This window comes from Chelonoidis abingdonii, chromosome 6 (genome assembly GCF_003597395.2).
Source record: "Chelonoidis abingdonii isolate Lonesome George chromosome 6, CheloAbing_2.0, whole genome shotgun sequence".
Lineage (NCBI taxonomy): Eukaryota > Metazoa > Chordata > Testudines > Testudinidae > Chelonoidis > Chelonoidis abingdonii.
In genome coordinates this window covers 2360217-2378138 of record NC_133774.1, presented here as the reverse complement: position 1 = coordinate 2378138, position 17922 = coordinate 2360217, and the positions used below count along the sequence as shown (strand labels likewise).

Genomic DNA, 17922 nt, shown 5'->3' with positions numbered 1-17922 from the left:
CTCCTCAACCTGCGTTGGCTGCCCAGCTATGAGAGTACTTAATTCATTTCAGGGTTCCAGCAGTGGTATAAAAAGCCTTTATTGGGGAGATATCAAGGACTTGCCTCTTTCTAGGGCCCACTACAGCAGTTGTATGTTAATGGAGGCCATGTCTAATAATGGGAATAAACCCCCTTTACAGCAGCCCCCAGGCTGTGGAAAACCCCTGTAATATTGGATAAGGTGACCATTGCCAACTTCAGGTCTAAGAATCTCCTCTTTTCCATTAACACCCCCTGCCCTCCCCTCTCCCCCCCGCCCCGCAAAAAAAAAAAAAGGCAGCAGAAGAAAATAGTGGCACAGTCCATAGGTAGAGACCCACAATTAAATGAGGAGTAGGACAGAGGAGTGATTGTACTTTTAGGTAGTCCACAATGTGTTGAGCATTTGTGTGTATGTAGCAACTGTACATAGTGCATATGGTGGTGTTCTTTATTAATGCTGATAGACCCATCCGGTAGTGGAATAGATTAGTTACCCTACATCAGAACTGGGATGGAGTGGGAGACACGGGTTGTGATGAGGAATCCTCACGTAACCAGCTTTTAAAAATAGTGTTGGCTTTCAGGAAAGCCAGACTTAACACTTTTTTTTTTTTTTTTTTTTAAGACTTAGTGTGGGAGTAGGGGGTTCTGTTTCCCAGTTTTGTAAATAGATGAAACAATCTGTACAAGAAAAGCTGTACTACACTGATAGCAGTGGGTCCTGACTTACAAAGTACAGGGCTTTAACTCTCCCCCCCGCCCCAAGTCTAACAAATAGCACTTGAGAGATCACAGAAGGAGCATTAACTATTAATATTGCACAAATGGACCCTTAATGTCATTCTTATAGTTTCAAAAACAAGCCGTAGCTAAGGCAGAAAACTGTTCTGACACATGCTGTCTTTTTGTCACTTAGCGCTGTTTGTCTCCATTTTTCCTGTTTTCCATATGTGTATATGGATTTTGTCACACAGCATATTTTATTATGTGTAGGGGAAGATGCCTTGCATATTTCTGTGGAAACCTATGTAACTGTGTAAGATTGTCATTCAATCAGGAGCTAATTGGAGCCTTCCAGTACTGTGTATCTGGATTTAAATAGTCAAGAGAAGCATTTTTCTGGTTTCTTTGCATGTTACTTATTGCAAAAACTGCCCCTGGAGCACAGGCTATTATTACTCATGTTTACCACAGTAGTAGTGCCTAAGGACCAGCCAAGTCAGGGCCACACTGTGCTAGGCACTTTACAAACAGAGGAGTAGTAGTAATTCCTGCCCTGAGGAGCTTCCAATCTAAATAGATAAGACACAGGCTAGGTCTACACTGACGGGGCGGGGGTCGACCTAAGCAAATAGCGTAGCTGAAGTTGGTGTATCTTAGGTCAATTTACCTGGCCATGAGGATGGTGGCGAATCGACCGCTGCTGCTCCCCCGTCGACTCCGCTTCCACCTCTCGCTGCGGTGGAGTTCTGGAGTCGATGGCAGAGCGACCAGGCATTGATTTATCGCATCTACACTAGACACGATAAATTGATCCCCGATAGATGGATCACTACCCAGTGTAGACGTACCCAAAGGTATAGGAGAAAGGGATATAACATACAAGCCGAGCAATCAATGTGATGGTGGCTCCTGTCATGTTAGTTTTGTTCTTTTTGGGGCGTTGGGTTTAGTTCAGAGGAAATTACCTGAACAGAAAGACCAGGTGAGGAAGAGAGGGTAAGGAGGACAGAACAGGTGAGAAGAGGAAGCTATAAGGGACAGGTGTAGAGTGAGGTTGAAGTGAAGAAACTGAGAGATAGGGAGAAAGGCATTGAAGTAAACAGGCAATCAAGACATAAGAACGGCCATACATAAGAACGGCCAAAGGTCCACCTAGCCCAGTATACTGTCTTCCAACCATGGCTGATTCCAGATGCTTCAGAAGGAATCATGTGATCCATCCCATGTCGCCCATTCCCAGCTTCTGGCAAACAAACAGGCTAGGGACACCATCACTTCCCATCCTGGCTAATAGCCATTGATGGACCTGTTCTCCATTAATTTTTCTAGCTCCTTTTTGAACCCTGTTATAGTCTTTTTGCAACATCACTTGGCAAGCAGTTCCACAGGTTGAATGTGTATTGAGTGAAGAAATATTTCTTTTGTGTATTTTAAGCCTGCTGCCTATTAATTTCATTTGGTGAGCCCTAGTTCTTATGTTATGAGAAGGAGTAAATAACACTTCCTAATTCACTTCCTCCACATCAGTCATGATTTTATAGACCTCTATCATATTCCCCCTTCGCTGTCTCTTTTCCAAGCTGGAAAGTCCCAGTCTTATTAATCTCTCCTCATATGGCAGCCGCTCCATACCCCTAATAATTTTTGTTGCTGTTTTCTGAACCTTTTCCAATTCCAATATATCTTTTTTGAGATGGAGCGACCACATCTTCACGCAGTATTCAAGATGTTGGCATAGCATGGATTTATATAGAGGCAATATGATATTTTCTGACTTATTATCTCTCCCTTTCCTAATGATCCCCAACATTGTTTGCTTTTTTGACTGCCACTGCACACTGAGTGGATGTTTTCAGTGAACTATCCACAGTGACTCCAAGAGCTTTCTTGAGTGGTAACAGCTAATTTAAACTCCATCATTTTATATATATAGTTGGGATTATGTTTTCCAATGTGCAATACTTTGCATTTATCAACATTTGAATTTCATCTGTCATTTTGTTGCCCCGTCACCCAGTTTTGTGAGATCCCTTTGTAGCTCTTTGCAGTCTGCTTTGGACTTAACTATCTTGTAGTTTTGTATTATCTGCAGATTGCCACTTCACTGTTTACTCCTTTTTCCAGATCATTTATGAATATGTTGAATAAGATTGGTCCTAGTACAGACCCCTGGGGGACACCACTATTTTACCTCTCTCCATTTTGAAAACTGGCCATTTATTTCTACCCTTTGTTTCCTGCCTTTTAACCAGTTTCTGATCCATGAGAGGACCTTCCCTCGTATCCCATGACAGCTTACTTTGCTTAAGAGCCTTTGGTGTGAGGGATCTTGTCAAAGACTTTCTGAAAATCTAAGTACAGTATATTCGCTGGATCACTCTTGTCCACATACTTGTTGACCCTTCAAAGAAGTCTAGTAGGTTGATGAGGATGATTTCTCTTTACAAAAACCATGTTAACTTTTCTCCAACAAATTATATTCGTCTGTGTCTGATAATTTTGTTCTTTGCTATAGTTTCAATGTGCCCGGTATTGAAGTTAGGCTTGCCGGCCTGTGATTGCCGGGATCACATGTGAAGCCTTTTTTTAAAAATGGACATCACATTAACTATCCACAGTCAACCTGTGGAACTCCTTGCCAGAGGATATTGTGAAGGCCAAGACCATAACAGGATTCAAAAAAGAACTAGATAAATTCATGGAGGAAAGGTCCATCGATGGCTATTAGCCAGGATAGGCAGAAATGGTGTCCCTGGCCTTTGTTTCCCAGAAGCTTGAAATGAGCTACAGGGGATGGATCGCTTGATGATGACCTGTTCTGTCCATTCCCTCTGGGGCACCTGGCACTGGCCACTGTCGGAAGACAGGATACCGGACTGGACTTTGGTCAGACTGAGTAGAGCCATTCTTATGTTCTTAATAATCAGTAGGAGCAAATGAACCCCTTATAGAAATAAAAGATCCTCATTTCTGACAAATGACCCTCCAGGTAGAGATCTCAGAAAACAAAAATGTGGGTGTTGCATGTGAATAGTCTTGTTTCTCAATAGGATAATTTCCAATGTTTCCCAGGGTATTTCACGAGCCTGGTCAGGAAAAGAATTGCAACTGAGCCCACCCAAATGAAGCTTCTGATTTTTTTTAAATTTTTTTTTTTGAGAGTTTGAAAAGAGCCAGCAAAAAAAAGAAGTCAGGCCGGCAGCAGACATGTCATTTCTTTTGACGTGGTGGTAACAAACCTATCAAAGCGGAGGGGAATTCAGCAACTGATTCAACTATGAATCTCAGTCTCTGGTATTTTTTTAACTTAGTTTATTTTTAATATGCTTCTATATCACATAACAAAATACTGATTGTTACATAAATAACATTTATTTCTCTCTAATCTGTCACCATACTTTTCAACTTTCTCTGAGTTTTAAAAGCAAATTTACTGTATATTAATACAGAACTCTTAGTAGTAATTCTGTACCGCCTCTGTCATCACTATGTGGCCCTGCACCTTCCTCCCCCATGTGGCCCTGTGCCTCCACTTCCCCACTGTCCCAGTCTGTCCTGCCCCACTAGCTCTTATGGGCCCCTGTTTGCAGGGGCGGCCCTAGGCATTTTGCCGCCCCAAGCATGGCAGGCAGGCTGCCTTCCGCAGCTTGCCTGTGGGACGTCCCCAGTCCCGCGGATTCGGTGGCAGCTTGCGGGAGGTCCGCCAAAGCCGTGGGACCAGCAGATCCTCCGCAGGCAAGCTGCCAAAGGCAAGCTGCCTGCCGCCCTCGCAGCGACCGCCAGAGCGCCCCCCCGTGGCTTGCCGCCCCAGGCACGCGCTTGGCGTGCTGGTGCCTGGAGCCGCCCCTGCCTGTCTGGTCCCCCAGCAGGCCAATGCTGTCTCCCCATAGCCCCTGTCTCCTGACCAGGCCTGATAGGCTCTTCCTCTTCCCTGGCTGGCTGCTGCTGTGTTCTATCGCTACAGCACCCTCTGGGGGGCAACAGGCGGAACTGCAGCAACATTTTGTCAGAAGCTTTTTTCTGTGCAAAAAATTAATTGTGTGCACATGCAGAAGTGCAACATTCCCCTAGGAGCAGTATATAGTACAGCAGTAAACACACCTGTACTTAACCCATAATCATAGTTGAAATCCCAACTTGGCTCACAATTGTAATAACTAGTGAATACATAAGTACCAGGAAGCATGACTTTCTCATTCTTCCATCTTTATTTGAAAGGAAGGGTAGGCAGATTCAATGACTTGACAGTACATGACTAGAATTGACATACTGAGGAGGGAGTGGGAGAAGGATTGTTTCAGAATTTGCTTTCTAATTTGTGTCCACTTTGGGTACAGCATGTTCTTCCCTGCCTGAGGCACTAATCTGCCTCTCTAACTCATTCAATTTAGTTCATCTTTTAATCAATCGCAGGTACAGTAAATTGTGTGCATTCCCTGTTGGGTTTAGGTGACTATTTTTGTGGTGGGGTTTGTATCCTTTTATAGAGATTTACTGCAAGTCATTTGCATTGTTCATTAGATTTCTTGTTGATCTAGGAAGATGTCTGACTAGGTTTTGAGATTAATATTCATCATCAGTGTGGGATTCAGACCTATTTTGTGACGCTTGTCAAATCTCTTTACTGAAAGTGTAAAAGCTGTGGGACTTGGTGCTGTCAGTTATAATATGATGCAGTATCTCATCTCTGTGTGGTGCACATGTTAAGATCTGCAGAGGAAGTGATGAAGAGAAATGGGCATGTGTGTTCTTCACATGAATCTCTAGAGGTTATTCAGTTATCTTTAACCAACTGGTGTGTGTTTTCTTGGATGGAATAATTTTATAGAGAGTATAGTTCTACAGAAAGGAAGATTACCTTGTTTGAGCCCACAGCTATAGTAGTCTCAAGATGTGCTCTCTAGAGCACCACGTGGCACTCAGTGGGAATGTGGGGGAATGCCTAGTGGGATTTGGGGAATCAGACACTAGTTTTAGGGGTTAGGATGGCTGGAAGGGCGCCAGATAGGAGGTCTGAGCCTAGGATTGTGTCCTAGTATTCCAGAGCTGAAAAGAGTGGCTAAAAACAACCTTTGCGTAACAGAGATTGAGAATGGGTTTTTTCCTCTTGCACCCCTCTTGTGGCTGCTGCTGAGATTGGTGACCTCATCAGATGGACATGGGACCTGGCTGTAACAATAATGGTTACATCTGCCAATAATGGTTTCACAGGTGGGCAACCCCCTGATTGGTAACAAATGTGACCCAGCGGTTGTGTCCACTTGCAGTGGACTAGTGACTGCCAGGCAGTTTCTGGGCTGATTTGTAATAATCTTCACAGCCAAAACTTTGAACCTTGCCTTGGTCATCTTGGTACCTTGCCTCCTCTGTGGCCTCCCGACTTTCACTTTGTTGCCTGTTGTCCAGCATCAAGACAATTTGGGAGCTTTAGGCACATCCTGATTGAGCTCCCCCATTATTATTATTATTTATTTGTATGGCCATAGCTCCTTGGAGCCCCAATCACAGCTGAGGACCTCATGGTGCTAGGTGCTGTACAGACACCCAACAAAAAAACAGTCCCTGCCCCAAGGAGTCTAAGAGAAGAGACAGTAGATGGATACAGACGGAGGGGGGAATACAATGAAACGAACAAAGGGGGTGGGGGCAGCGTGACAGGCAGTGGACTCAGCATACCAACAGGCTAACCGTTGTCGAGATTTTTATAGGCCTCATGGCAAAGGAAAGTTTTTTGGGAGGGGCAGGTTGAAGGAAGATCAAGTAGCTTTATGGAGGTTTACTGGGAGTGCCTCCCGAGCATGAAGGGTAGCATGGGAGAACACTCCAAGGTGTGTGTGTGAAAATAGGACCACTAATCAACAGAGGTGGTGGCATGGATTGATGGGTGGCAGGAGCTGACTGTCAGTACTGAAGAGAAGGGCCTAAAAAGTGAATACAGATAGATTGTTTGATATGATAGAGAAGAGGGGAGCCAGTGAAGGGATTCAGAAAGAGGGGGGGATGGTCAAAATGACGGGCTTGGAAAATTTTCTTTGCCTTAGTACTCTAAATGAAGATAAGTTGGGCAAGGCGGCATATGTCAAGGCCAGAAAAAAAGATGTTACAGTAATTGAGACATGAGCCAATAGGAGCCCGGAGGAGAGTTTTAGCTGTGTGGGTGGACAGAAAAGGCTGTATCTCTGAGAGATTATTCCGAAAGAATCTTTGCGACGTAGACAGATCCTGGATGTGAGGACTCGGAGAGATATCTGAGTTTCACACACAGGTTGTAGACCGGAGAGGTAGAATGGTGGTGGTGTACACCGTGATCAATGGGGGGAGAGCTAAGGGGGGAGATTCGGAGCTCTGCTTTAGCTGTGTTGAGCTTGAGCTGATAGCTAGACTTCCATGAGGAGATGTCAGAGAGACAGGCTGGCATCCAGCATCAGAACCAGATTAAAGCAATTTGGAGCCTTAGGCACATCCTAACGTGGGGCCCCATGGCTGCATTTCTGTGCCATGGCCATGTCCCTCACTAGGAGAGGTGCTAACGGCATGGGCTTCCCTACCCTGAGAGCAGCAGAGATAACATTAGGACCCCTGCAGTGTTCACCCCAGCAGCTGCACTTTTCTCATTGAGTGGTGTTGGAAGGGCCCCCAAAGAGCACCCACTGTAATGCTTGGGGCAGTTCATCCGTCTCAGAGCTATTGTCTCAGGCTCTCTACAGACTCAGGCAGAGATGACTCTGGTCAGCGTGCCAAGCTTTTCTTCACAACCCCATAAGCTAGAAATTGACTTAAATTATGATGTGATCTTGTGACACTAGCAACTGGGACTGCAGGTATGGATTCATAGGGCCTAAGACTCAGTCTCTGTCCAACTCCTCTGTCCACTTCATCTAGCTCAGTCCTCTTGGGTGAGAGCTTTGTTTTTCTCTATGTGCATTCCTGGCATTTCTTCTCTAGTTCTTCGTTGAGTGCTCTGCTGAAGGAGCGAGTCTTGTAATGGAACCTGAAGATGGTGGGTATTTGAGAGCTTTGGCAGTGCTGTTGAGGTGGCCTGGCTCTGACTCTTTCTAGTTTGTACCTGGACTCAGTTAGCTGGTGGTGTACTGGATGATTGTAGCTGTTGTCTCATCGTAGATGGAAGGGGGTTGTGCATTTATCTCATTCAGGCTTTGTATATGAGTTCCAGAGGTTTAGTTTGGATCTAGATCCAGATGTAATGAGAAGTCCAACCTGGAGAAGTCAGAAGCTGCTTTATTGTGTCTTGGTCTTTGCCTGCTGCTCTGGCCAGGTCACATATTTCCTATAATCCCTTCACCGGCAAAAATCTTCAAGTCTTTGCAAAACTATGCTACACCCTGTATTTCTGCTCTTTTTGTCTTCTACCTCTTCCTGGCTTCTCCACTCTATCCACGATTTCACTTAATAATCAAGTCTGGATCTTCCTTTATGTTCCCGACAGCACCTAGTGCCTTATTTCTGCTATTTTTGCTGTTGTCTATGAGCGGAATAAGCTTTTATATTACATGCTGAATTTTTCTTGACACCCTGGCTTTTGACAAAATGCCTGAAAATGAAGTTTTTATATGCTACCATGATGACTTGTGGGTACTTAAAAACCCAGAATATTTTTGTAATTGAGGAAGACAGCCTCTCACTAAACGCAAAGCTACTTTCTCATATTTGTGTAGTCTCCTAGCTTATAGTCTTAACAAGTTCAAAATATTTATTTCTAAATTACTGTTGGATCTAAAAAAATGAAAAAGTGAGGTAGTTAACAAAAATCTCAGAAGAAACTTCTAGTCATTACTTGGTTTTACTCCAGTTAATATAGAGTTCATGGATTGTAGTACATAAGACAATATATGCCCACTTTCAAGAAAAAATTTTAAACTTCCTGAATGTCAGGGTGCCAGAGTTCCGATGAATATAGTGGTCATGCTTTAAAAAGTCAGCATGTTGTTGCAGTACAGTTTAAGTATTTGACATTGATCGTTATTAAGTCAAATAAGAGATCGGTTCAGTGTAATAACTGTTGATTTGAAGGATGATCACTGTGTTATGGGGGAACAGCAGCAGTAACACTAATTAAGGTTTCAGCAGAGTTTCTCTTCAGATCAGATTTTTCTAAGTGCTGTCAGATCCATGTGCCTGGGCAGAATGCTTTGAAACTTGCTGTGCCATATTCAGGGCAGAACTGGAGAGCATGTCAGAGTAACCTGGATGGTACAACTCCGGGGACCCCAAGGAGAACCCAAAACGAGAAGCTGTCTCATGGACATGCTGGCTGCAAAGCTCAGAAGGGAAATAGGAGATAAGCATCTCCTGTGACTAATCTTCAATCATACCTCTCTAGCCTAGCATTTGCAGAGTGCCAGACTAGGTACGACATGGAGGCAGATTCTTTTGTTTTAATCTGATTTTCTCTCTCCCATCTAAACTTCAATTTTAATTGGACTGTTTGTGTCTTGGGCTGTTAAAGAGCTTGACACAGACTATCCCTGAGGCCTGATCTATGCTTAAAATTCAAGTTGACATAGCTACAGCACTCAGGGGTGTGAAACAGTGATGGGTGCAGACACAGCTAGGTCGCTGAAAGAATGCTTCCATCGACCCAGCTATTGTTCCTTGGGGAGGTGGGGTTCCTCCAGTGGTGCACAAACCCCTTCCATCCCTGGAAGCTGTGTCTGCACTATAGGGTATGCCAGCTTAGCTAGAGTGCCTTAGCTATGCCGGTGTACTTCCTGTAGTGCACACTGGCCTGAAAGATCGAACAACCATCAGCCTTTGAGACCAGGAAAACTGGGGGACCCTTGGGTCAATTGCCACCAGCTAACTTGTTGTTATACACAACTGTGTCCACATTGTTTGAAACAGTGTTTAAAAATACATTGATGAACACTTGGCTAAACTTGGCTAAATACAGTTCAGTTTTCTAAAATGAGTTATGCAGTGTTATTGTAGCCATGTTGGTCCCAGGATATATGGCACAAGGTGGGTGAGGTAATATCTGTTGTTGATCAACTTCTGTTGATGAAAGAGACAAGCTTTCGAGCTCCACAGAGCTCTGTGCAAGTTCAAAAGCTTGGGTCTTTCACCAACAGAAGTTGGTCCAGTGAAAGATGTTTGCCCTGGCTCACGTGGTCTCTCTAAAGTGAGGTAGGTAAGGAAGGATATCTGGAGCTTACTATGTCGCCAGTTCTTGGTCCTAAGGACATGGCCCTGGTCAGGGGAATATATTAGATGACTTATTTGCTTAATTTTGTTCTGCGATTCCTATTATTCAGTTTTTTAGTTAAAGCATGTAAAACTTGCAAAGTTTCTGAATTCACCCAAAGTTTTTATAGGCCTTTTTGCACTCACTACTTCAAATGGGAGTATCATTCTATTTCTTCCTTCCACTCATCTCTGCATAGTTACTCCAGAAACTTTTGCTTCAGTCAGCGAAGTTGATTACATAATTAGGCGTGTAGTTAAAATGTTGATCTCATGAAGTGTCAAGACTACATATTAGATGTCACTAAAAGAGAGGGATGTAATTTGAAAGAGGGAGCAGCAGAGGGAGAGTTCTCTTAGCATTAACTGCTCTCTTGCTGTCTGTGTGCCTGAACATGGGCCTGCAGTGTGATGCAGTTGTGAAAAGCGTAAATATCATTCTGGGGTATATTAACAGGAGTGTTGTATGTAAGACATGGGAGCTAATTCTCCCGCTCTATTAGGCACCAATGAGTGGAGTATTGTGTCCATTTCAGGGCATCACACTTCAGGAAAGATGTGGACAGGTTGGAGAGAGTCTAGAGGAGAGGAGCAAAAATGATAAAAGGCTGAGAAAACCTGACCTCTGAGGAAAGGTAGGAAAAACTGTGCCTCTTTAGTCTTGAGAAAGGAGTGAGGGGAACCTGATAAGTCTTTCAGTAGGTCAAGGGCTGTTATAAGAGGACAGTGATCAATTGTTCTCCATGTCCACTGAAGGTAGGACAGGATGCGATGAGCTTAATCTGCAGCAAGGGAGATTTTGGTTAGATAGTAGGAAAAACTTCGATTCTCAGGGTAGTTAAGCTCTGGAACAGGCAGGCTTCCAAGGGAGGCTGGGGAATCCCCGTCACAGAAGGGCTTTAAGGACAGATTGGACAAACACCTGTCAGGGATGGTCTAGATTTACTTGGTCCTGCCTCAGCACAGGGGGCTGGACTAGACGGCCTCTCGAGCTCTGACATTTCTGTGATTCTATAAGCCAAGTAAACTGATTGTAATTTAAGCAGCAGTTTTATAACTGCTACTGGACTGCAAGCTCCCCAGCAGGCAAAAGTATTGCAATGGAATGGCTGAATGCTAGCAGGTCATCAGAGGGCAGTGTGATGAATCTGCTGAGGGTCAGTCTGTTGACTGGACAGTGACAGGCCAGCTCGGAGGAGAGGGTCCTGGGGCCATTGGCAGGATGACTGGAGCCTCAGGGGAAGAGCAATAGAGATGGCTGGCTGTTCCTGCTGGAGGCTCAGGGAGACTAGGCTGTGGTTTTCAGAGTTTTCTGTGTGCTGGAGGGTTTTCTTGGTCTAAGATAACTGGACTTATGATCCTAGTGCAAATAAACACATTGCACTTTACCAGTCTTGTTGCCTAATATGTCTGTGACTGAAGTGTAATTTTCACTGACCCGCAGATGGAAGGGCTGATCAGGTAAGGTAGAGAATGACAAGGCATCATCTCAGTAGGGTGTCTGAGAAGGCCTGGAACGTGCTGGGAAATCAGGCTAGCTTGACGTTTTCTCGGCAGCCACTCACATACACAAAGGATAAAATAAAATGAGCTCTTCAATGAAGTGCAGCAATTAAATATTCCTCTTTTTAGTTTTGGTGAATGGAAGAGGCTAAACCTTTGTTTCCATATAGGAAGAGGCATCGAGTGGCTAGGTCAGATTACAATACAGCAAATAGGTTCTTTTAAAGGAGCACTGTCCACTTCAGAATCCTATTTCTGTCAGGAAATATTCTACTGTTACTAGTAAGTGACAGATTAGAGAAGATTGGAAGTATTTTAGTTTGTGTTTAGCAGTAGTTAATGTATAGTCAGATTCACTTTTCCCCTTTAAGACATAGGAACATAAAAATTGCCTACTGGACCAGATCTGTGATCTGTCTAGTCCAGTAACCTTTCTTCAAGATCGGGCAGCATTAGCTGCATCAGAGGAAGGTGTAGGAAACCTCACAGAAGGCAAATGTGGGGTAAACACATAATACCTACTAGTTAGAGATTGGCCTAAACCTCTTTATAACAACCCATAATATGTTTGAAGACTATTATCTGTTGTCTTTTCTCAAGATTAACCGTGTCCAGTTTTTTTTAACTTTTTTTCCTCGTAGGTTCGGTATTCCCAACCTTTTAACATTTTTGTTGCTCTCCTCTGGACTTTCTCCAGTTTGTCAATAGCACACACAGCTAGACACAGAACTTCAGCTGAGGTATTACCAGTACTGACAGAGTGGGACAACTACCTCCCATGTCTGACATACAGTGCTCCTGCTGATACACCCCAGAATATCTGCAATTGCATCACACTGTTGACTTGTATTTAGTTTGTGATCCACTGTAACTCTCATCCTTTTCTGCTGTGCTATCACTGTTGTTCCCCATTTTGTAATTGAGCATTTGATTTTTCCTTCGTAAGCAAAATACTTTTCACGTATCTTTACTGAATTTCATCTTGTTGATTTCAGACCAATTCCCCAATTTATCTTTACATACTTTTATCCTGTACCTGCCAATTCATGTCCTTTCTAAGGTATACAGTCCCAGTTTTTTCAGTTTCATCATGTGAGTTTTTCTGTGTTCCTGAGTAGTTTCGTTGTCCTTCCCTGCACCCTATCTTTAGCCATTTACTCAAGTTCCCCAGTAAAATTGAGCATTTGAGACTTTGAGAATCTTGTGGAAGGTTATATTCTACTTTATTGATCAACTAGAGCAGTGGTTCTCAAACTTTTGTACTGGTGACCCCTTTCACACAGCAAGCCTCTGAGTGCGACCCCCCCCCCAATAAATTAATTTTTTTTTTATGTTTAACACTGAAATTCTGGAGGTGAAGTGGGGTTTGGGGTGGAGGCTGACAGCTCACGACCCTCCATGTAATAACCTTGTGACCCCCTAAAGGGTCACAACCCCCAGTTTGAGAACCCCTGAACTAAAGCTTCAAAGTCAAATTGTGGCCAGTGTGTCTGTTTCCTATATGTGCAATACATATAGTATATGCGTATACCTTATATTCCTCTTTCTGCCCACACACTGATGCTTTATCCATCCTGGTCTTATTTCCTGGATGAATGAAAAAAGGAATTGATGCTTCGTATGGTGCTTGAAGGGGAGGCTTATTCTTTCATTTGAAGATGATATCCCTGAGGTGCCTACAGCAATAGGTTATTGTGGTGCTATTGAGTGGTTGTAATGGGAAACGGGGAGCTCTGATGACTTATTTCAAATCAATTGTGAGAAGAAAGGATGCATTCTAGTCCTGCAGCTCACAAAAGCAGAGTCTGTAGCCATGTCATCTTGTCTGTGATCATGCAAATGACTGCAACCCTCTGTAATCATCCTCCCTTTTCTTGTGCAGTCACTGTGGAAGTAATAACCAAGCTCTGAAAATTCAACCCCTTTTTGATCAGGCTTCAGACTAGGTGGTGGCCCTGGTGCCACTGATAGATGGTCTCCATGTGGCTGTAGAGAATAGGCTAAATCTGAATGCTTGTACTGCTGGATCATCTGCAACCTTTGCTGCGATACGTTAACTTTTAACTCTTCCCCTCAGCTGCTTTACCTAGAATTCTCTTATAGACTCATAGACTTTAAGGTCAGAAGGGACCAATATGATCATCTAGTCTGACCTCCTGCACAAAGCAGGCCACAGAATCCTACCCATCCCTTTCTATAACAGACCCCTAACCTATGTCTGAGTTATTGAAGTCCTCAAATTGTGGTTTGAAAACCTCAAGCTGCAGAGAAACCACCAGCAAGTGACCCATGCCCCATGCTGGAGAGGAAGGCGAAAAGCCTCTGCCAATCTCCCCGGAGGAAAATTCTCTTCCGACTCCAAATATGCGATCAGCTAAACCCTAGCATGTGGGCAAACTCACCAGCCAGGCACTCAGGAAAATTTCCTGAGAACTCAGATCCCCACCCTATCTAACATCCCATCACAACCACTGGGCATACTTACCTGCTCGAAATCAAAGATCTTGCCAATATAAGCTATCCACTCCCTTCCATAAACTTATCAAGCTTAGTCTTAAAGCCAGATATGTCTTTTGCCTCCACTACTCCCCTTGGAAGGCTGTTCCAGAACTTCGCTCCTCTGATGGTTAGAAACCTTCATCTAATTTCAAGTCTAAACTTCCTAGTGTCCAGTTTATACCCATTTGTTCTTGTGTCTACATTGGTACTAAGCTTAAGTAATTCTTCTCCCTCCAGAGGGGTGCAGTAGGCAGGCTCCAGCTCTGTGAGAGAGCTTTCAATGTCAAAGTAAACACTTACTGATTTTTTTCACCCAGATTTCACCATGGTAGATTAAATTTCCTTCAAGTGAATTAAAATCTGTTTTATGGAGCTGTCAGGTCAGAGATTGCTGAGGCTTCTTCTCTCCCCTTCTACTCCTTGCAGAATACGTTGTGGGGTACCGGCGGTGAAAAAGGGATGAGCTGAATAAAGGAATGTGCTCTTCTGCTCTGCAGCCCTTTTAGTGGGGCTATGTCATAGATTTATGGGGTCTCTGGTACCCCAGCCTTTATGCAGCCACTTGCGAGGGACCCCCTCTTTCTTTGCCAGGCTTGAAGCTTAGGTTTGCACAAAGGTAACCTCCACAGCTCTCTGACTCTTAGACTCAGCCTTCTGGCTTCAGCACCCCTGTTTCTGGCTGGGTGCACTAAATAGCTAATTCAACTGAGTTCAGACTCCAGTTTAGGGGTTTTCACCCCTTCAGGGAGCAGTGCAGCCAGCGAGTATCTGCAGCAGCACAGCCTTTTCAGAACAAGATAGCACTCGTTAGTCAACTGGAATATGGCATCTGAGAGTTCCCTGGTCAGCATGGCAAAGCCAAGCTGAAGATAGTCCTTATTGGCAGAAGCAATTGCCCCAATGTCCCAGGCTCTCCTGACATCCATCTGGGCTCGCTCTTTCTGTCGCTGTGAGTCTGCAGCAGCACAGTTAAACAGTATCCTCACACCATATGTCTTTATTCCAAGTTACAGCCCTGCGGTTTCCAGGTGTTAGAGCTAACGTTCCAGTCAATGGGTTTTCCATTCATATGTTGATTCCATTCAGTTCTTGATGGCACATTCATATCAACTCAGACAGGCTACATGACTCTCTCACCCCATCTCTTCCCCCCGTTCCAGGAGAAGCAGTTTACCCCAGCAACACGGAGTCATGCCTACTGATCATAAACATATTATAAAAATTGCCTTGCTGTCCACAGGCTGCATCTGTCTCTTTGGTCAGGATCCCCCTAGCAGGCTGAGCAGAGAGAACCCCGGTGTGCAGCAAGAAGCTTAGGATCTGCCCACATCAACCAGGGAGAAGATCTCCTGCCTCTCAGCTGCGTGGAGCTGCTTGAGTACCACCCACTAATGAGTGGTGTGTAGTTGAAGCTACACTTGAGGCAAGTTCAGGCTGGATGGGCTGCTGCATGAGAGGGATAGGGTCTCAACTGCTGATCAGATACTCTCTGCCTGCCATCAGCTTGATCCCTCTTTCCTTCTCCCTTTGTCCCATCTCTGTTCCTCTCTCTCTAAAATTTTGTCCCTTCCTTTACTTATCCTCTTAATTTCTCCATCCCCTCCACTTGGGCCTGTCAGGGCTAGATAATGTGTCTGCATCCCTTGCCCCAGAAAAGGGGAGGGGAGGGTTTGGGGGAGGGGGGGAATAACCGTGCCCTGCTGTAGGTTCGCTTGTCTTACCTTGGTTAATCAACCCATGGAGGAATTGCTTACTTTACAATTTTATCAGTAATTCGGTGCTTTACTCTACAGGAAGCTGGAATGACATGGAAAGATAAGATTTAAAAAAAAAAAAAAAATAGAATATACACACTGAATAGACATCAAAGCATTTGGCCTCTATTTCTCAAGTCAATTTTATCAGTTTTAATAATTCCCTACAGGCTCAGGTTTTAATTTTTAGCCCAGCAGTGAATTTTGTAAAAAAAAAAGGTATTTAAAGTAAGTAGAAATTGAATTTTCTTGCAGGAAGGCAAATAACTGAATGCAGTGAACCCTGATAAGTGAATTCAGTACCCCAGATATAAAGTCCATGCTGTCTCCCGGGCTGTTTAGTCAGATCTGAGTTGCAGCTGTCCGGCCTTTTTTGGAAAGTATTATTTGTGTCAACGCCATCCTCCAACAAATAAAAAACCCAACTAGGCTTTAGGCAGAGAAATTCCCCAGGTTCTCAAGGAGGAATAGTTTCTTCTGTGGCTTGGCTAACATCTTTTCCTTTATTTCATAGCCATGTTTCAAGATTTTGGTCTGCAGTTGTGAGGTTCACGTCTGTCTCTGTTCCCTGGAACTCTCATTAGAGTCTTAGTATTTGCTGTCATTTCAATGACTGCAGGATGCTGAGGAATGAAGGACTCTCTCTTGTCCTCTAATGTTAACTGGTGTCAGCTGCCCACTGTCCATTAGCTAGTCCTAGCCATGTAACATCACTGAAATTCTATTTCATATGCTAATCTTTGAAAGCTCAGGTTGCAGAGGCCATCCTTCTAGTTATCCCACTCCCTTCAGAGCTCTCAAACCTGGACCAAAAGGACATTGTTGTCTCCCACGATGCTTCTGTCATATTGCCTCTTGAGTGCTGACAGCTCCTGCCAACTCGGGAGCGAAGACTGAAGCAGAACTAAACCTGGGTTGATTTAAGTGTCAATACAATGCTAGCACTGGGTCCCCTATGTGGAGTCTTAAGAAATAAGAAATGACATGAATGCTGAAAGCCTCAGTCTTACAAATGTTTGCCAGGAGCTGGACAGATTTGCTAATACTCAGTGAGAAAATTATGCTCAATTGTGATACTTTCAGGTTAGTTATTGTAGTCTTGTTCCCCTGGGAAAACGTTTTCATTCTGTCCAGGATTTGTGTGCTGAGCTTTGAAGATGGTTAATGCTATAGAAATCTTAGATTGTATTTCATTTTATTTACTCATCTAGGTAGTTTTCAGCGGGGGTAGATGGACTTGGAGCTCCATCTGAAAGCCACAGCACAGTAATCGGTGCATTTAGTATTAATCATTGCTATTACAGTGTAACTCAGTGGCCTCAAGCAGATTAGGGCCTTATTAGCCTGGTACTGCACAAATACGTAGCAAGCATCATGTGCCTCAAAATTCCCACCTACAAAATGCAGCAGGTGAGAACAAACAGAGGGAATGGGAGAGGAAGTGTATGGATAACAGCAATAGGAACAGGCAGCTACTTGGAGCAGCTATGTGCAAAATTTGCAGTATCTCATTTTATTCTCATAAAACAGATGTCTGGAATCCCTGCTGCCCAGCCATGATCAGCTGACACTTTGCTGTAGGCAATGAGGTAAGGTGTAGGTGTTGGGCTTGGAAGAAGGCAGGGCAGGGCTTTATGGCTTCGTCTGGGTAGTTATTCTATGCAGTAAGGGGCACAATGGAAGAAAGCACACAGGTTCTTGTGGAAGAAGTGCTGAAGTAAATGCTCAAGGCTAGAATAGCTAAAAGAATTAGGTGCATGGGTGAATATACAAAAAGGTTCAAGACCAAGTAAATAGACAGAAGATGAGCAGACAGGAGGGGCTAAGGTTGAGATTTTCAAAAGCTCCTAAGTCACTTTGAAAGCATAACCATTTAGAGTGTGAAGAACCTCAACTTTACAGATGCAGCACAGGTGAGTTGTTCCCCCATCTGAACTGAAGTGTGTGGGGAAACCTGCACAGCTCCTGTTCCATACACCAAGCTCTGAAGAGGGTTGCTCACTCAATGGAGAACCAAGAGAGGGAGGAACTAATGTAAAGTACCTAAAAATATAAATATGAGGTTGCAGTGGATGTGGTGGAGCAGGGAGATCCAGTGGAAGAATTGGAAGAGTAGGATTAATGGCTAGAACAGTAGGCTGGAAAGATTATTTTAGCAGCAGTGTTTTGAACTTACTGTAGGAGAGCAAAGTCAGTGTCTGAAGACCTTTTAAATTAAG

General features: G+C 44.0%; 1 protein-coding gene across 3 annotated transcripts in view; it reads left to right on the top strand.

Annotated features, from left to right (window-relative positions):
- Positions 1–17922, top strand: part of UNC13B (unc-13 homolog B) — a 329656-nt gene that overhangs the window by 125679 nt on the left and 186055 nt on the right. The gene's annotated exons all lie outside the window — the stretch shown is intronic.